Source organism: Oncorhynchus mykiss, chromosome 1 (genome assembly GCF_013265735.2).
Source record: "Oncorhynchus mykiss isolate Arlee chromosome 1, USDA_OmykA_1.1, whole genome shotgun sequence".
NCBI classification, from domain to species: Eukaryota; Metazoa; Chordata; class Actinopteri; order Salmoniformes; family Salmonidae; genus Oncorhynchus; species Oncorhynchus mykiss.
Genome location: NC_048565.1, coordinates 36,450,429 through 36,467,726, shown reverse-complemented (window position 1 = coordinate 36,467,726; position 17,298 = coordinate 36,450,429). Strand labels below are relative to the sequence as shown.

The following is a 17,298-nucleotide window of genomic DNA, read 5'->3' as shown; positions in this document are numbered from 1 at the left end:
TATTGTTTATTTGCATATTAGGGTGCCTGAGGATTGATTAGGAACGTTGTTTGACTTGTTTGGACGAAGACTATTTGTAACATTTGGGATTAATTTTGTATGCATTTTGAATGAGGAGAAACCAGCGGATTATTGAACGAAGCGCGTCAACTAAACTGACTTTTTGGGGATATAAAAGACTTTATCGAACAAAACGACCATTCATTGTGTAACTGGGACCCTTTGGATTGCAAAAAGATGAAGATCTTCAGAGGTAAGTGATTTATTTTATCACTATTTTTGATTTTTGTGACACCTGTGCAGGTTATGAATTCATGTTAATGCAGGAAGTGGCTGAGACGCTGTCCTCAGACGATCAAACGCTATGCTTTCGCCATAAAGCCCATTGTAAATCGGACAAAGCGGTTCGATTACCAAGATTCTAAGCTAAAGAATGTTGTACAACACTTGTATTTTTATGAATGTTTAATATTATTACTTTAAAAAAATATATATTTCACGCTCTGCAATTTCACCGGATGTTGTCGCTAGCGTCCCAATGATCCAAAATAAGTTTTAAGGATCATATCACCTCCACCTTACCCGACATCCTAGACCCACTACAATTTCTATACCATCCCAACAGATCCAAGGATGACGGAGTTGCCATCCCACTGCACACTGCCCAATCCCATCTGGACAAGAGGATAACCTATGTAAGAATGCTGTTCATCGACTACAGCTCAGCCGTCAACACCTTATTGCCCTCCAAGCTCATCAATAAGCTTGGGGCCCTGGGTCTGAACCCAGCCCTGTGCAACTGGGTTCTGTGAAGGAGCTGATTGTGGACTTCAGGAGACAGCAGAGAGAGCACGCCCCATCCACATCGACGGGGCTGCAGCGGAGAGGGTGAAAAACTTCACGTTCCTCGGCTTGCACATCACTGACAACTTGAAATGGTCTATCCACACAGACAAAGTGTGGTAAAGAAGGCACAACAGTGCTTCTTCAAAGTCAGGAGTCTGAAGAAATTTGGCTTGGCCTCTAAAACCCTCACAAACTTCTACAGATGCACCATTGAGAGCATCCTGTCGGGCTGTATCACCGCCTGGTACGGCAACTTCACCGTCCAGAGGATGGTGTGGTCAGCACAACTCATCACCAGGACCACACTGCCTGCCCTCCAAGACATCTACAGTACCCAGTGTCACAGGAACACCAAGAAAATCATCAAGGACTTCAGCCACCCGAGCCACCGCCTGTTCACCCAGCAACCATCAAGAAGGCAGAGACTGTACAGGTGCATCAAAGCTGGGACCGAGACTGAAAAACAGCTTCTATCTACAGGCCATCAGACTCTTAAATAGTCACCACTAGCCAGTGGTAGAAAAAGTACCCAATTGTCATACTTGAGTAAAAGTGAAGATACCGTAATAGAAAATGCCTCAAGTAAAAGTGAGTCACCCAGTAAAATCCTACTTTAGTAAAAGTTGAAAAGTATTTGGTTTTAAATATAATTAAGTATAAAAAGTAAATGGAATTCCTAAAATATACTTAAGTATCAAAAGTAAAATAGTAAAACAATTCTAAAACCAGACAGCACCGTTTTTATATTTTATTGACGGATAACAAGGGGCACAGTCCAACACTTAGACATAATTTACAAACAAAGCATGTGTTTAGTGAGTCCACCAGATCAGAGGCAATAGGGATGACCAGGGATGTTTTCTTGATAAGTGTGTGAATTAGACCATTTTCCTGACCTGACAAACATTAAAAATGTACTTTTTCAAGTCATGAAAAATGTATGGAGTAAAAAGTACATAATTTTCTTTAGGAATGTAGTAAAGTAAAAGTAAAGTACAGATACCCCCAAAAACGACTTAAGTAGTACTTTCAAGTATTTTAGCCGGCCTCTGCCCAGTACCCTGCCCTAAACTTTAGCCACTGTTACTAGCCGGCAACTACCCGGTACTCGACCCTGCACCTTAGACAATGCTGCCCTATGTACATAGTTATTGAACACTGGTCACTTTTATAATGTTTACATACTGTTTTACCCACTTCATATGTATTGTATATACTGTATTCTAGACACGGCTCATTCTATATAAGTACTGCTGTGCACACATTTTCTAATCATACATTGTACATTGCTCGTTCTAATATTTCTATATTTCTTAATTCCTTTATTTGTATCGTCTGGATTGCGTGCATTGTTCTGTATTGTTAGGTATTACTGCACTGTTGGAGCTAGGAACACAAGCATTTAGCTATACCCTCGATAACATCTGCTAAATATGTGTACGCAACCAATAACATTTGTTTGATTTGAGAATGATAAATAGACCGGTCTTTCCTGCGACTCTCTCAATTAGGTTCTGCGGAGGGTAGTGGGCTGAGGTTTTTTTGTTGGCTGTTCTGCATCAGTCTTGAATAGCATTGTCTAATGCTCAACTGACTCCCCTCCCCCTCTTCAGAGATTAGACCTCCCTCTCTTGTTCCCCCGTTTCCCAGAAAACCTCATTCAGCAAGTGGGAACAGGACAGATAGACACTGCACTGGGCAAAAACTGGTTAAATCATCCTTGTTTCCACGTCATTCCAACCCCCAAAAATCAACGGTGGAAAATGAATTGGATTTGCAAAAAGTCATCAACGTCAGGGCATGTCGTCTTTTTTCACCCACTTTTTAACCAAAATCCAATAACATGGTGAAAATGTTTGTTGATTTCACTGTGAATTCACGTTAGTTGACAACTCAAACAAATGTAAATCAAAACTGGACGTTGAACGGACGTCTGTGCCCAGTGGGACAGATCTTTAAAACAAACAAGAAGTAGAATCAGACAGGGTCATGTTCAATAGGAACAAACATGAGAAAAAATGTTTACCTAAAAAGGGACAACAGTCCAATAAGAACATTGATATTGTTTTTCCTTTTTTTCAATGTTTGCTTCATTGTTTGTCCAATTGAAGCCATCCCAGGATTGCAATGACACACTCTGAGTTTTGAACTTTTGTTGACATAGACATGTTCAGGGTAAGTAAGACCAAGGTAATAGTAATGTTTTGTTTTTCCTTCCTAGCAGAGCTATCATTATGGTCAGGGTCAAACTATAGCTGCTGCATTGTAGCTCTGCTCAGTGTATCATTAAGATGGACTGGATGGCTTTCTCTTAAGTCTTTGCATGGTTTACTCTTAAATATAGGCAGAAAACCTGGCTCAATGCCCTGAAACCTGGCTCAATGCCCTGAAACCTGGCTCAATGCCCTGAAACCTGGCTCAATGCCCTGAAAACTGGCTCAATGCCTTGAAACCTGGCTCAATGCCTTGAAACCTGGCTCAATTACCTGAAATCTGGCTCAATGCCTTGAAACCTGGCTCAATGCGTTGAAACCTGGCTCAATGCCTTGAAACCTGGCTCAATGCCCTTAAACCTGGCTCAATGCCCTTAAACCTGGCTCAATGCCCTGAAACCTGGCTCAATGCCATGAAACCTGGCTCAATGACCTGAAATCTGCCTCAATGACCTGAAACCTGGCTCAATGCCTTGAAACCTGGCTCAATGCCCTGTAACCTGGCTCAATGCCCTGAAACCTGGCTCAATGCCCTGAAACCTGGCTCAATCAGGGAATAATGTAAGTCCATCTTTATGATCTCATTAGGAAATCGTAATAATTAGTGATGCATCGATATGACATTTTTGGCTGATACCGATATCCAATATTTTCCTTGTAAAAAAACGATACCGATACTGATAACCGATATTTAAAATTTTAGTGGCCTTTTAAGCATTCTAGTACAGTTAAACAGTTAACACACACAGATGGACGCAGTGGTCTAAGGCACTGCATCTCAGTGCAAGAGGTGTCACAACAGTTGTTGGTTCGAATTCCGGCTGTATCACATATGGCCATGATTGGGAGTCCTATAGGGCGGCACACAATTGGCCCAGCGTCGTCCGGGCCATCATTGTAAATAAGAATTTGTTCTTAACTGACTTGCCTAGTTAAAAAAAGGTTACACACACACACACAAACACACACATATACACACACCACACTAACCAAACTGTTATTTTGTTGGCATTTACGTACAGTTGAAGTCGGAAGTTTATATGCACCTTAGCCAAGTACATTTAAACTCAGTTCTTCACAATTCCTGACATTTAATCCTAGTAAAAATTCCCAGTCTTAGGTCAGTTAGGATCACCACTTTATTTTAAGAATGTGAAATGTCAGAATAATAGTAGAGAGAACAATTTATTTCAGTTTTTATTTCTTTCATCACATTCCCAGTGGGTCAGAAGTTCACATACACTAAATTAGTATTTGGTAGCATTGCCTTTAAATTTTTTAATTTGGGTCAAACGTTTCGGGTAGCCTTCCACAAGCTTCCCACAATGGATGAATTTTGGCCCATTCCTCCTGACAGAGGTCAGGGCTTTGTGATGGCCACTCCAATACCTTGACTTTTTTTGCCACAACTTTGGAAGTATGCTTGGGGTCAATGTCCATTTGAAGACCCATTTGCTACCAAGCTTTAACTTCCTGACTGATGTCATGAGATGTTGCTTCAATATATCCACATAATTTTCCGTCCTCATGATGCCATCTATTTTGTGAAGTGCACCAGTCCCTCCTGCAGCAAAGCACCCCCACCACATGATGCTGCCACCCCAGTGCTTCACGGTTGGGATGGTGTTCTTTGGCTTGTAAGCCTCCCACTTTTTCCTCCAAACATATAGATCATTATGGCCAAACTGCTCTATTTTTGTTTCAACAGACCAGAGGACATTTCTCCAAAAAGTGTGATCTTTGTCCCCATGTCCAGTTGCAAACCTTAGTCTGGCTTTATTATGGCGGTTTTGGAGCAGTAGCTTCTTCCTTGCTGAGCGGCATTTCAGGTTATGTCAATATAGGAATCGTTTTACTGTGGATATAGATACTTTTGTACCTGTCTCCTCCAGCATCTTCACAAGGTCCTTTGCTGTTGTTCTGGGATTGATTTACACTTTTTGCAGCAAAGTATGTTAATCTCTAGGAGACAGAACGCGTCTCCTTCCTAAGCGGTATGACGGCTGCGTGGTCCCATGGTGTTTATACTTGAGTACTATTGTTTGTACAGATGAACGTGGTTCCTTCAGCCGTTTTGCTCCCAAGGATGAACCAGACTTGTGGAGGTCTACAATTTTTTTCTGGGGGCATTTGATTTTCCCATGATGTCAAGCAAAGAGGCACTGAGTTTGAAGGTAGGCCTTGAAATACATTTACAGGTACACATCCAGTTGACTCAAATGCTGTCAGTTAGCCTATCAGAAGCTTCTAAAGCCATGACATAATTTTCTAGAATTTTCCAAGCTGTTTAAAGGCACAGTCAACTTAGTGTATGTAAACTTCTGACCCACTGGAATTGTGATACAGTGAATTATAAGTGACATAATGTGTCTGTAAACAATTGTTGGAAAAATTACTTGTGTCATGCACCAAGTAGGTGTCCTAGTCCGTGGGGCGACGCACAATTGGCCTAGCGTCGTCCGGGTTAGGGAGGGTTTGGCCGGTAGGGATATCCTTGTCTCATCGCGCACCAGCGACTCCTGTGGCGAGGCGGTCGCAGTGCACGCTAACCAAGGTTGCCAGGAGCACGGTGTTTCCTCTGACACATTGGTGCGGCTGGCTTCCAAGTTGGATGCGCGCTGTGTTAAGAAGCAGTGCGGCTTGGTTGAGTTGTGTATCGGAGGACGCATGACTTTCAAACTTTGTCTCTCCCGAGCCCGTACGGGAGTTGTAGCGATGAGACACGATAGTAGCTACTAACCATTGGATACCACGAAATTGGGGAGAAAAAGGGGTAAAATTCAAATCTTAAAAAATGTAATTTAAAAAGTAGGTGTCCTAACAGACTTGCCAAAACTACAGTTTGTTAACAAGAAATTTGTGGAGTGGTTGAAAAACATTTTTTAATGACTCCAACCTAAGTGTATGTAAACTTCCGACTTCAAGAGTATGTCCCCATTACCAGTAAAACATCATCTAAACATATTTATTTCACTTACTTGCTGTGCTGTTTTGTTGTTCATTTGTTCAGTCATTTTATTCTCAACCAGGATTTCTATGGAACTCCATTTGGGTCAAATAACATGAATCTGTTTCAGTAGCTATAGTTAGTTAGCTAACTATATAGCTAGGTGTCATCATCTAAAATAACCCTAATTTATAAGACAGTTCTTATTTGATTAATGGTGGTCGGACCCATCTTTGTGAAGCTAGCCACAATAAGGATTAGCCACAATAGTGGACCTTGTGGTTAGCCTTCAAAATAAAATAATTATAATATTTGTATTCATTTGCATCACTGTCAATGACGTACTTTTACTTTGAAGGCAAACCGCAAATTCCACTATTGTGCCTAATCCTTATTTTTTTTTTTTTTTTTTTTATTTCACCTTTATTTAACCAGGTAGGCAAGTTGAGAACAAGTTCTCATTTACAATTGCGACCTGGAATTGTGGCTAGCTTCACAACACATATCCCGATTCGGTTGAGTCTCACTAGCCAGATGTAGCTAGCTTGCTGCGTATAACGTTCGCTTTGGGCAACAGGGTTAAGTAGCTGGCTAGTTATTTATTTTCATGAACTGAAGTTCAATTTCAATAGGCGAACATCAAGTGGCAACCTAGCTAATACTTACTCACAAGGATTCCTAAATCATTGCTAAGTATAATGAAAGCAACTGCAGTTTCTACTGGTCATTGTTTTCAGGCTGGTTGTATTGGTGCTAGCTAGGTACCAAGCTAAAGCCAGCTACCCCAGAAGTTGCGGTCGAACAAATAATGCTTTATTACCAACGCGGTATTGTAAACATATCGTTTGTTGCCGGTGTTTGCAGACTTTTTTGTACAGCTTAGACAGTGCTACTGTATCTTTTTTGACATGCAATGACCCATACTGCGTTCCATAGTAAGTATGTCGTGAAGCTAATAGCAGTGACGCTATTACTGTGTAACTCCGGTAGTGCAACATCTGAAAAACAGCGCACTTGGTAGTGTGTACTGGTGCTCGACCAGTTGGCGAATGCCAACATCACCCACGACAGAGAATGGTTGATTTTCAAGGGCAATGAATTCCATGATCTCGCCTTTGAGTTGTCTCGCTGAAATGTTCTTACTCTTTAAATGACTGCTCGATCCACACAGCAGACATTGTGTGGGCTAGGTTAGGAATACTGTGTTGCACGTGTAGCGCAAAATTTTACGTGGCGTTATTATGTTATATAGGTATGCACGTTAGCTTTGACATCGGTTTTTAACATCGCTGTTAAACTAGACATCGGGTCGATACCGATGTTGGCATTTTTAGATAATATCGTACGATTCCGATATGTTCACCGATATCGTGCATCCCTAATAATAATCCCACCTCATTTCATCTGTACTACTACAACAGGCCATTGTCTTGTCTTTGCATTAAAACGGTTCATATATCAGGTTAACAATAGGAAAGAGAGAAGCGAACCTGGTAGCCTGTATCTCTTCCTCTGCTGTCATCCAGTCTAGACCAGTTTGGTGTCATCCCACAGCCAGTGCAGGGAAGGGCTCTCTCGCTCAGTCATGCATGGAGCACCTCAGTGTGGAACACAAAAGCCAGTCAGGGTTTAAGTCAACAGTACGCTCAAATCACACACTGACCCCAAGCCCCAACCCTCAGCTCCTCTGCATTGTGGGAGTTCTGGTGGTGGGGGTGAGTGGGATAACAAACCGCCAGGCCAGACAGAGGGAGAAACGGAAAGACAAGCAAGTGAGGGACAAGCAAGTGACAACTAAGTGAGGGAGAGAGAGAAAGAGAAAGATGGATAAACAGACAGAGATGGACAGACAGATGATCAAATAAACACACACACACACACACACACACACACACACACACACAATTGTTTTATATTTTGTGTTAAAATAAAGAAAATTATATATGCCTCATTTGCATAAATATACTGGGTATATTTGCATATATTACTTAATTAATATATAGGGGTGGAACAGGGCTGTACCTACTGCACTCACCTGCTCTGTCTAGACCTACTGCACTCACCTGCTCTGTCTAGACGTACTGCACTCACCTGTTCTGTCTAGACATACAGTGCCTTGCGAAAGTATTCGGCCCCCTTGAACTTTGCGACCTTTTGCCAGAGCAGGGCAGGTGAGTGCAGTAGGTCTAGACAGAGCAGGTGAGTGCAGTAGGTCTAGACAGAGCAGTTGAGTGCAGTAGGTCTAGACAGAGCAGGTGAGTGCAGTTATGTCTAGACAGAGCAGGTGAGTGCAGTTACAGTGCCTTGCGAAAGTATTCAGCCCCCTTGAACTTTGCGACCTTTTGCCACATTTCAGGCTTCAAACATAAAGATATAAAACTGTATTTTTTTGTGAAGAATCAACAACAAGTGGGACACAATCATGAAGTGGAACGACATTTATTGGATATTTCAAACTTTTTTAACAAATCAAAAACTGAAAAATTGGGCGTGCAAAATTATTCAGCCCCTTTACTTTCAGTGCAGCAAACTCTCTCCAGAAGTTCAGTGAGGATCTCTGAATGATCCAATGTTGACCTAAAAGACTAATGAGGATAAATACAATCCACCTGTGTGTAATCAAGTCTCCGTATAAATGCACCTGCACTGTGATAGTCTCAGAGGTCCGTCAAAAGCGCAGAGAGCATCATGAAGAACAAGGAACACACCAGGCAGGTCCGAGATACTGTTGTGAAGAAGTTTAAAGTCGGATTTGGATACAAAAAGATTTCCCAAGCTTTAAACATCCCAAGGAGCACTGTGCAAGCGATAATATTGAAATGGAAGGAGTATCAGACCACTGCAAATCTACCAAGACCTGGCCGTCCCTCTAAACTTTCAGCTCATACAAGGAGAAGATTGATCAGAGATGCAGCCAAGAGGCCCATGATCACTCTGGATGAACTGCAGAGATCTACAGCTGAGGTGGGAGACGCTGTCCATAGGACAACAATCAGTCGTATATTGCACAAATCTGGCCTTTATGGAAGAGTGGCAAGAAGAAAGCCATTTCTTAAAGATATCCATAAAAAGTGTCGTTTAAAGTTTGCCACAAGCCACCTGGGAGACACACCAAACATGTGGAAGAAGGTGCTCTGGTCAGATGAAACCAAAATTGAACTTTTTGGCAACAATTCAAAACGTTATGTTTGGCGTAAAAGCCACACAGCTGAACACACCATCCCCACTGTCAAACATGGTGGTGGCAGCATCATGGTTTGGGCCTGCTTTTCTTCAGCAGGGACAGGGAAGATGGTTAAAATTGATGGGAAGATGGATGGAGCCAAATACAGGACCATTCTGGAAGAAAACCTGATGGAGTCTGCAAAAGACCTGAGACTGGGATGGAGATTTGTCTTCCAACAAGACAATGATCCAAAACATAAAGCAAAATCTACAATGGAATGGTTCAAAAATAAACATATCCAGGTGTTAGAATGGCCAAGTCAAAGTCCAGACCTGAATCCAATCGAGAATCTGTGGAAAGAACTGAAAACTGCTGTTCACAAATGCTCTCCATCCAACCTCACTGAGCTCGAGCTGTTTTGCAAGGAGGAATGGGAAAAAATGTCAGTCTCTCGATGTGCAAAACTGATAGAGACATACCCCAAGCGACTGCTACAGCTACAGCTGTAATCGCAGCAAAAGGTGGCGCTACAAAGTATTAACTTAAGGGGGCTGAATAATTTTGCACGCCCAATTTTTCAGTTTTTGATTTGTTAAAAAAGTTTGAAATATCCAATAAATGTCGTTCCACTTCATGATTGTGTCCCACTTGTTGTTGATTCTTCACAAAAAAAGACAGTTTTATATCTTTATGTTTGAAGCCTGAAATGTGGCAAAAGGTCAAAGTTCAAGGGGGCTGAATACTTTCGCAAGGCACTGTAACTGCACTCACCTGCTCTGTCTAGACATAACTGCACTCACCTGCTCTGTCTAGACCTACTGCACTCAACTGCTCTGTCTAGACCTACTGCACACACCTGCTCTGTCTAGACCTACTGCACACACCTGCTCTGTCTAGACCTACTGCACTCACCTGCTCTGTCTAGACCTACTGCACTCACCTGAGCTGTCTAGACCTACTGCACTCACCTGAGCTGTCTAGACCTAGCTGTCTAGACTGCTTCATTAATTGCGGTTGTTGTTGCAAAATTCAACGTGTGTCAATAGCAGGATGCCCTCAGATTAAAAATCAACAGGCTTGGCTCTAGATTACACCTATATATACATACTTTACATGGTTTGCGAGACCAGACATAATATCACTATAATCCAAGTTTTAATTTTTCTAATTTGTAAACATTTCAACTGTATTGAATTATTATTTTTTCAAAATAAAAGGGAACCTTTCTTTTCATCTAAGTGTCAAGACAATGCATTAAATCCTTGACCAAGCTTTAGCATTCTTATAGATGCAACGGAAAGATAATGTATTCCATTCAGCCCATTTCGGCCACTAACGGGGTGTGTTTGACAGGTCATTACACTCATTTCAGTAGAAAAAACAACACAAGCAAGAGTATGAAAGGGTCGCAGGAGTAAAATGAAAGCAATCAATCCAGCCAGATTTAAGTGACAAGTGGATTTTGTAACCCTCAAACACAGGAAATAGATGACTGAAAAAGACAGATCCTCATGTGGGGGTTCATGTGCTTTGGTAGTGGAAGGGCATGAACTCCCGGTTAGGGCAAATGGACCAGTCAGGTGATTAGAGGTCAGAGGTCAGGGGTGAACAAAAACACAGAGTAAGCCTAACAGAGAGTGTGTGAGGTCCCCTAATGCAGGCACTGACGCCCTGTCTCTGTCTGGTTCTCCCTCTCCCCCTGTCTCCCTGTCTCCCCCTGTTTTCCCTGTCTCCCTCTCCCCCTGTCTGTCTGTCTCCCCCTCTCCCCCTGTCCGTCTGTCTGTCTGTCTGTCCATCCGTCTGTCCGTCCGTCTCCCTGTCCGTCCATCTGTCTGTCTGTGCCATTCTCTGTCTCTCTCTCTGATGTTTGGGGAAAGGGCTATCTATTGTTAGAACAATACGTCTCAATGGCTTTCACTCCACTTCTCTTTCTCTTCTGTGGATCAAATGATTCATCTTGCTGTGTGTGCAGTGGGGTGGCTGGTTGAGTCAGTGTACGTCCCACCCTCACCCTCCCCTTCCCCCTGCACACAACCGCCAGCCTGGGGAACATGACACTGTCTCCACTCACATAATGGACTTGTATTGTTCTACTGCACATTTATTTTATAGATATCATCCTCACAATATGCCGTACGTCTCATATTCTAGAGAGTGGTAGTGTAAAAGGGCTCATCAGAACCTGGCATAAACATAATCTAGTAGCCTAAAGAATCTAGAGAAACACTGCTTTGCCTAACACCACCAGGGGTGACATCATACAAAGCACCATGCTGCCGGGAGCAACAACGCGGCCCAAGTCCCCGTTTCTTCTTAGTCAAGTATTAATGTCTACGGATAGATAAAGCCATGACACACTCCACCACAGCTTCCTGTGAGCCCACACACAGTCACACTCATGGGGGCGCACACACACACAAACAAACACACTTAAAATCTTGTGTAGATAAACAATTATTCACTCGTCACAGAACAGCTGTTTCCCAAACTGTCCAGCCAGTCTGCTTCCCGTACATTAGCCTGCCTGTCTAGATCCAGCCAGTCTGCCTCCCGTACATTAGCCTCCCTGTCTAGATCCAGCCAGTCTGCCTCCGGTACATTAGCCTCCCTGTCTAGATCCAGCCAGTCTGCTTCCCGTACATTAGCCTCCCTGTCTAGATCCAGCCAGTCTGCCTCCGGTACATTAGCCTCCCTGTCTAGATCCAGCCAGTCTGCCTCCGGTACATTAGCCTCCCTGTCTAGATCCAGCCAGTCTGCCTCCGGTACATTAGCCTCCCTGTCTAGATCCAGCCAATCTGCCTCCGGTACATTAGCCTCCCTGTCTAGATCCAGCCAGTCTGCATCCCGTACATTAGCCTCCCTGTCTAGATCCAGCCAGTCTGCCTCCCGTACATTAGCCTCCCTGTCTAGATCCAGCCAGTCTGCCTCCGGTACATTAGCCTCCCTGTCTAGATCCAGCCAGTCTGCCTCCGGTACATTAGCCTCCCTGTCTAGATCCAGCCAGTCTGCCTCCCGTACATTAGCCTCCCTGTCTAGATCCAGCCAATCTGCCTCCGGTACATTAGCCTCCCTGTCTAGATCCAGCCAGTCTGCCTCCCGTACATTAGCCTCCCTGTCTAGATCCAGCCAGTCTGCCTCCCGTACATTAGCCTCCCTGTCTAGATCCAGCCAGTCTGCCTCCCGTACATTAGCCTCCCTGACTAGATCCAGCCAGTCTGCCTCCCGTACATTAGCCTCCCTGACTAGATCCAGCCAGTCTGCCTCCCGTACATTAGCCTCCCTGTCTAGATCCAGCCAGTCTGCCTCCCGTACATTAGCCTCCCTGACTAGATCCAGCCAGTCTGCTTCCCGTACATTAGCCTTCCTGACTAGATCCAGCCAGTCTGCTTCCCGTACATTAGCCTTCCTGTCTAGATCCAGCCAGTCTGCCTCCCGTACATTAGCCTCCCTGACTAGATCCAGCCAGTCTGCTTCCCGTACATTAGCCTTCCTGTCTAGATCCAGCCAGTCTGCCTCCCGTACATTAGCCTCCCTGTCTAGATCCAGTCAGTCTGCCTCCCGTACATTAGCCTCCCTGTCTAGATCCAGCCAGTCTGCCTCCCGTACATTAGCCTTCCCATACAAGACACAGACAAGCAATACAGTCTCTAATATCAGCAACCCAGCTCTGAGTATAACCTCTCCCCCGACTGGTCTCCCTTGACTAAAAAGATGCTGAAATGAACCTGGTATGTCCGCTCTATTGTGTAGGAACTGATAACTGACTGGTCTGCACAGGTCAAGTATCACAGGACAGCCAGGTCAATCGAGCAGTGTGTGTGTGTGTGTGTGTGTGTGTGTGTGTGTGTGTGTGTGTGTGTGTGTGTGTGTGTGTGTAACAGTAGATCCTCTGGCCATTAGACAGACAAGACAAGAGTGCACCTGTGGGAGTGGCCGAGAGCTCTGCTTCTGGCGTTGTCACGGATACCAAACACAGCCAAAAGAGGACAACACTTGAAGGCGGTTGCCATGCAAAAATGTGAGAAAGTGGCCTAATTCACAGACACAGCCCAAAGATTGTGTCGAGACAAGGCCAAAGGAACACAGACAGCTCACAGCTGCAGTCTCAAGATCGCAGCTTATTCTACTGCACGACCAATACGACCCAATGATTTTAAGAACACAAATCTTGAGACCACAGATGTCACGCCATCAGTTTAAATACAATTTTTTTCCATAGACTTTCACTGAAATTAAGACAACTAACTGTAAGGTCCATGTTTAGGGCTAATGCAGCTTTACACCAAAATTACCTGTCAATTTTAATTTCCCATGGAAAGGAAATCCACCATCAATCTAGCCAGAAAATGAATCATACTCATTGATTATTAGTCAGCATGCAATAATAACAACATGACTCTATGACTCCTTAAAGATGTTCAGAATGTAAATAGCCTACATGAGAGCTTTGAAAAATGTACCCTCACCTGGTATGAAGACAAGACATTTGTGCCAATGTTAGACCTGCATTCACCTTTAGACACTCAAGTGATTGCTCTGCTCTTGCCGTTACCATGGTAATGTCTTTAATAGATAAGCTACTGGTAAGAGCATTTTTCATCAGTTGCCAGAAGACAATGTGAATGCCACATAAGCAAACAAAAAGTTCAATTGCAGACTGATTTTATCATTCGTTTTTTTTGTTACAATCTGCCTTAGAATGACATCAACGTCTATTACTTCACATGAATTAAAACACTCTTGAAAGCAACAGTTTGACAAAGACAGCCAACAGAAAAAGACACAGAGCAAACTTGCAAAACAGGGGACAAAAAGCCAACAACTACTCACTTTGTTTAGTAGACTCCAACCGTTTGTCTGGGTCTCTGTGGTGGTGTGAAAGAGGAGCAAGAGAGAGAAACAGCCCTGTCACTGTGAGAGAGTGTTACACTGCTACCTGATCCAGTGGAGTGAATAAGAGCCCCCCACACACTCAGCGTGATGTGGAGGGGAGGGGTGGGAGCAGGAGAGAAAAGTAAAGTGGTGCCGCCATTCTCTGTCGCCCTGGAGACCAATGCTCTTTCAAAGAAATCGACCAATGACAAACACTGGTGATTGTGTTGAGACAAAAAAGTCACATGACTGCAGTTCCCTTAACACAAAAAACACAGAGATAGAGAGTGCGAGAGAGAGAGAGAGCGAAAATAAGAAAAGAGACAGGGAAGATTTTATGAAAAAGACAGAGGAAGAGAGAGAGACAAAGAGAGAGAATAATCGAAAAACAGACAGAAACAGAGAGAAAGAAAGGGGGATTGAATGGAAGTCAAAAGGGGGCCAGACACTGAAGAGGCCACCAGACCAAGGCCTGTCCCCATTTTCCTCCCCCTCCCTGCTCAAGGGGGGGGAACAGATTCTAGTCCAGCTCAAACTTTAACTCCCTGCCCGCCATTACGCCCTTTAACCTGCTAACACCCCCACAGCCTCACTGTGCTTGATGCAGAAATTGCCATTAACCACAGGCCAGCATACCCCATTCCCCCAATCCAAACCTTAGGCCTAACTATTAGGAGGATGGGAAAATATCTGACCCTGTATCAGTGGTTAAGGATAGTCCCATATCCTCCCTGTATTTCCCATGGCTGAGAGGATCAATGCGCTCTCCACCACTCAACACCACTGTGTGAGCCTGACGAGAAGTGCTACAGCTTCAGTTGGTCCTACGTTCGGAAACAGCTGATATTCCACTTTATTATCTGTTGTTGACACCATTCTGGTGTTGTCAACTGGTCTGCTGATGATAACACTGTCACAGGTGGCTGGTGTACCGTGTGGTTTGATAAGAATGTGACTGGCTTCTGAAGTGCTGTAAAAGAGCAGTGCAGAATAGCCCTGATTTCCCAACAACAGCTAACGTGTAGGGACGAGGGAGAGTGAAATACATGTACACGGGCTAAACAGAAAAGATAGCTGTATATTTGCACTCACACGTCCCTCACCTTTTCAGCAATATTTGAGCACGTGATCTGTTTCACTAAATGACCCTACTTCAGAAGTAAAATGCTCTCTCCAAAAGGGGGGTACACACCACAGGGAGAACAGACAGGTCTAAATGGCTAGGATTGATTTATTTGAAGTGGGTAATGGAGAGTTTTGACTGGAAGTGAACTGCTCTGTGATAGCCCTGTAATGGCTGTTGAATTAGGCTTTTAGTAACAGCTGTACCATAGATCTCAGTTTAGCACGGATATTTAGGCTACATACAGCAGCAGGTAGACATCATCTAGCATATTTGAAAATGAGATTTATCCCCAAAATGAACAATGAATGACCTATTGCACAGTAGCCTAATAGTAATAGAGGGTAGCCTAATAGCTATGGATCTGGCATGCTCTTCGAATGGATATAGCCTATTATAAGCTTAATAAAAGTAGCTTTATAACATCCTAGTATGACAGTCATTTCAAAATCATAGATCCCCATAATCAGAGACTGAACAATGAGACATTGTGTTTGAGCAGCATGTTCTGTAAATACTGTGTTCCAGTATAATAGTGACTGACTGACTGTAGAGATAACCTGGAGCTGACAGGAGGAACCAGAAGTAGCCTAAGTTATGTTTTTATGGGCCTTTCAATCAGAGGAGACATGTGAGTCACAGCTCTGATTAGGCTGTTGCAAGAGTACAGGCAGGATTAAGTACACTAGCACTTCAAACTGCTCTGACTGGGACAGAGGAAGAGTGTATATTGAGATTCACCCAGTGAGTAGCCTAATTGGGGTGACGGGAACAGGGAGTACCTCTATGGATCTTTCCACAGAGTGGACTGCTGTGGGAGTACGTAGTTTACTTGGGGTCATGCCCATGAACGGAATGCACTCTGTCTACCCCACAGCTAACAGTGTGTAAGGATGAGTGATGTGTGTGTGTGTGTGGGTGATGTGTGTAAAGTGCTATCTCCAGCTGGTACACAAGCCTTTTTGTTTTCCAATGGAAAAGCAGCTGGACAGATGATTCAGTGTGGGGGGATTTCAGGGAGGAGGAGGGCAAGGAGGGGGCAGACCTACAATTAGATACACATCTTTTGTTTCATTACAGCAATATGATAAGACCCAATAGACACTGGGGGAGGGAATGTATTCATATCATGGGAAAATACACCATGAACATACCAAATTATGTTTTTGCGTTTCACTGAAGTGCAGCTCCCAAAGAAATAGAAAGATGCAAATGTGGCTTATTTTGCACTGCAGTTTTTAGATTGCAGAAGTAAACTGTTACTTCCACCATTAGGAGATGAGGAGGAGCAGAATGAAAGGACTAGTCTACAGATCAAGGGGATGGGATATTTACTAACAAAAATAATAAGATATAAACATAGGGGGATGGGATATTTACTAACAAAAATAATAAGATATAAACATAGGGGGGTGGGATATTTACTAACAAAACACTAAGATACAAACATAGGGGGATGGGATATTTACTAACAAAACACTAAGATACAAACATAGGGGGATGGGATATTTACTAACAAAAAGACTAAGATACAAACATAGGGGGATGGGATATTTACTAACAAAACACTAAGATATAAACATAGGGGGATGGGATATTTACTAACAAAACACTAAGATACAAACATAGGGGGATGGGATATTTACTAACAAAAAGACTAAGATACAAACATAGAGGGATGGGATATTTACTAACAAAAATAATAAGATACAAACATAGGGGGATGGGATATTTACTAACAAAAAGACTAAGATACAAACATAGCGCTAACTAAGTTCATGCTGATATACTTGAATGGCATTCCACAGCAACAACGGCGGTCTTTGCCGTTTAAGATTAGGGAGGACGGTTTTTGGTGGCCTTATGTCTATTACACCATATTGGATGACTGTCATTCATATTCCATTCACCTATCGATAGGTTTAGGCTACTACATGATACTCGAAGTTGCCCTATACCCATCATCAGGTTGCTACAACCTACAAATGATAGTTTATAATGTAGGTGCACAGGTCTATAGACAAATTTGAGTAATCAAGGTGACAGACAGTGACACATTCAATACCACCTTGCACATTCTTGCCTGCATCTAGCTGATCTGGGGTTTAATCATTAGTCCAAACAGTTGACT

The 17,298-nt window shown here is 43.3% G+C and overlaps 1 protein-coding gene across 11 annotated transcripts in view; it reads right to left on the bottom strand.

Moving 5' to 3' along the window:
* The window catches only part of rassf7a (Ras association domain family member 7a), a 69,695-nt gene that overhangs the window by 43,405 nt on the left and 8,992 nt on the right, over nucleotides 1-17,298 (bottom strand). For 6 of the 11 annotated variants that reach the window (XM_036976902.1, XM_036976927.1, XM_036976920.1 and 3 more), the window contains exons 1-2: nucleotides 14,003-14,213; nucleotides 7,497-7,604 (exon numbers count right to left, since the gene is read on the bottom strand). The exons of 1 other annotated variant lie outside the window; for it this stretch is intronic. The gene's annotated coding sequence lies outside the window, so the exon portion shown is untranslated. Of the gene's footprint in view, nucleotides 1-7,496; nucleotides 7,605-14,002; nucleotides 14,214-17,298 lie in introns of those variants that run through there. 4 more of the 11 variants (XM_036976917.1, XM_036976938.1, XM_036976946.1 and 1 more) reach the window with 2 other exon arrangements.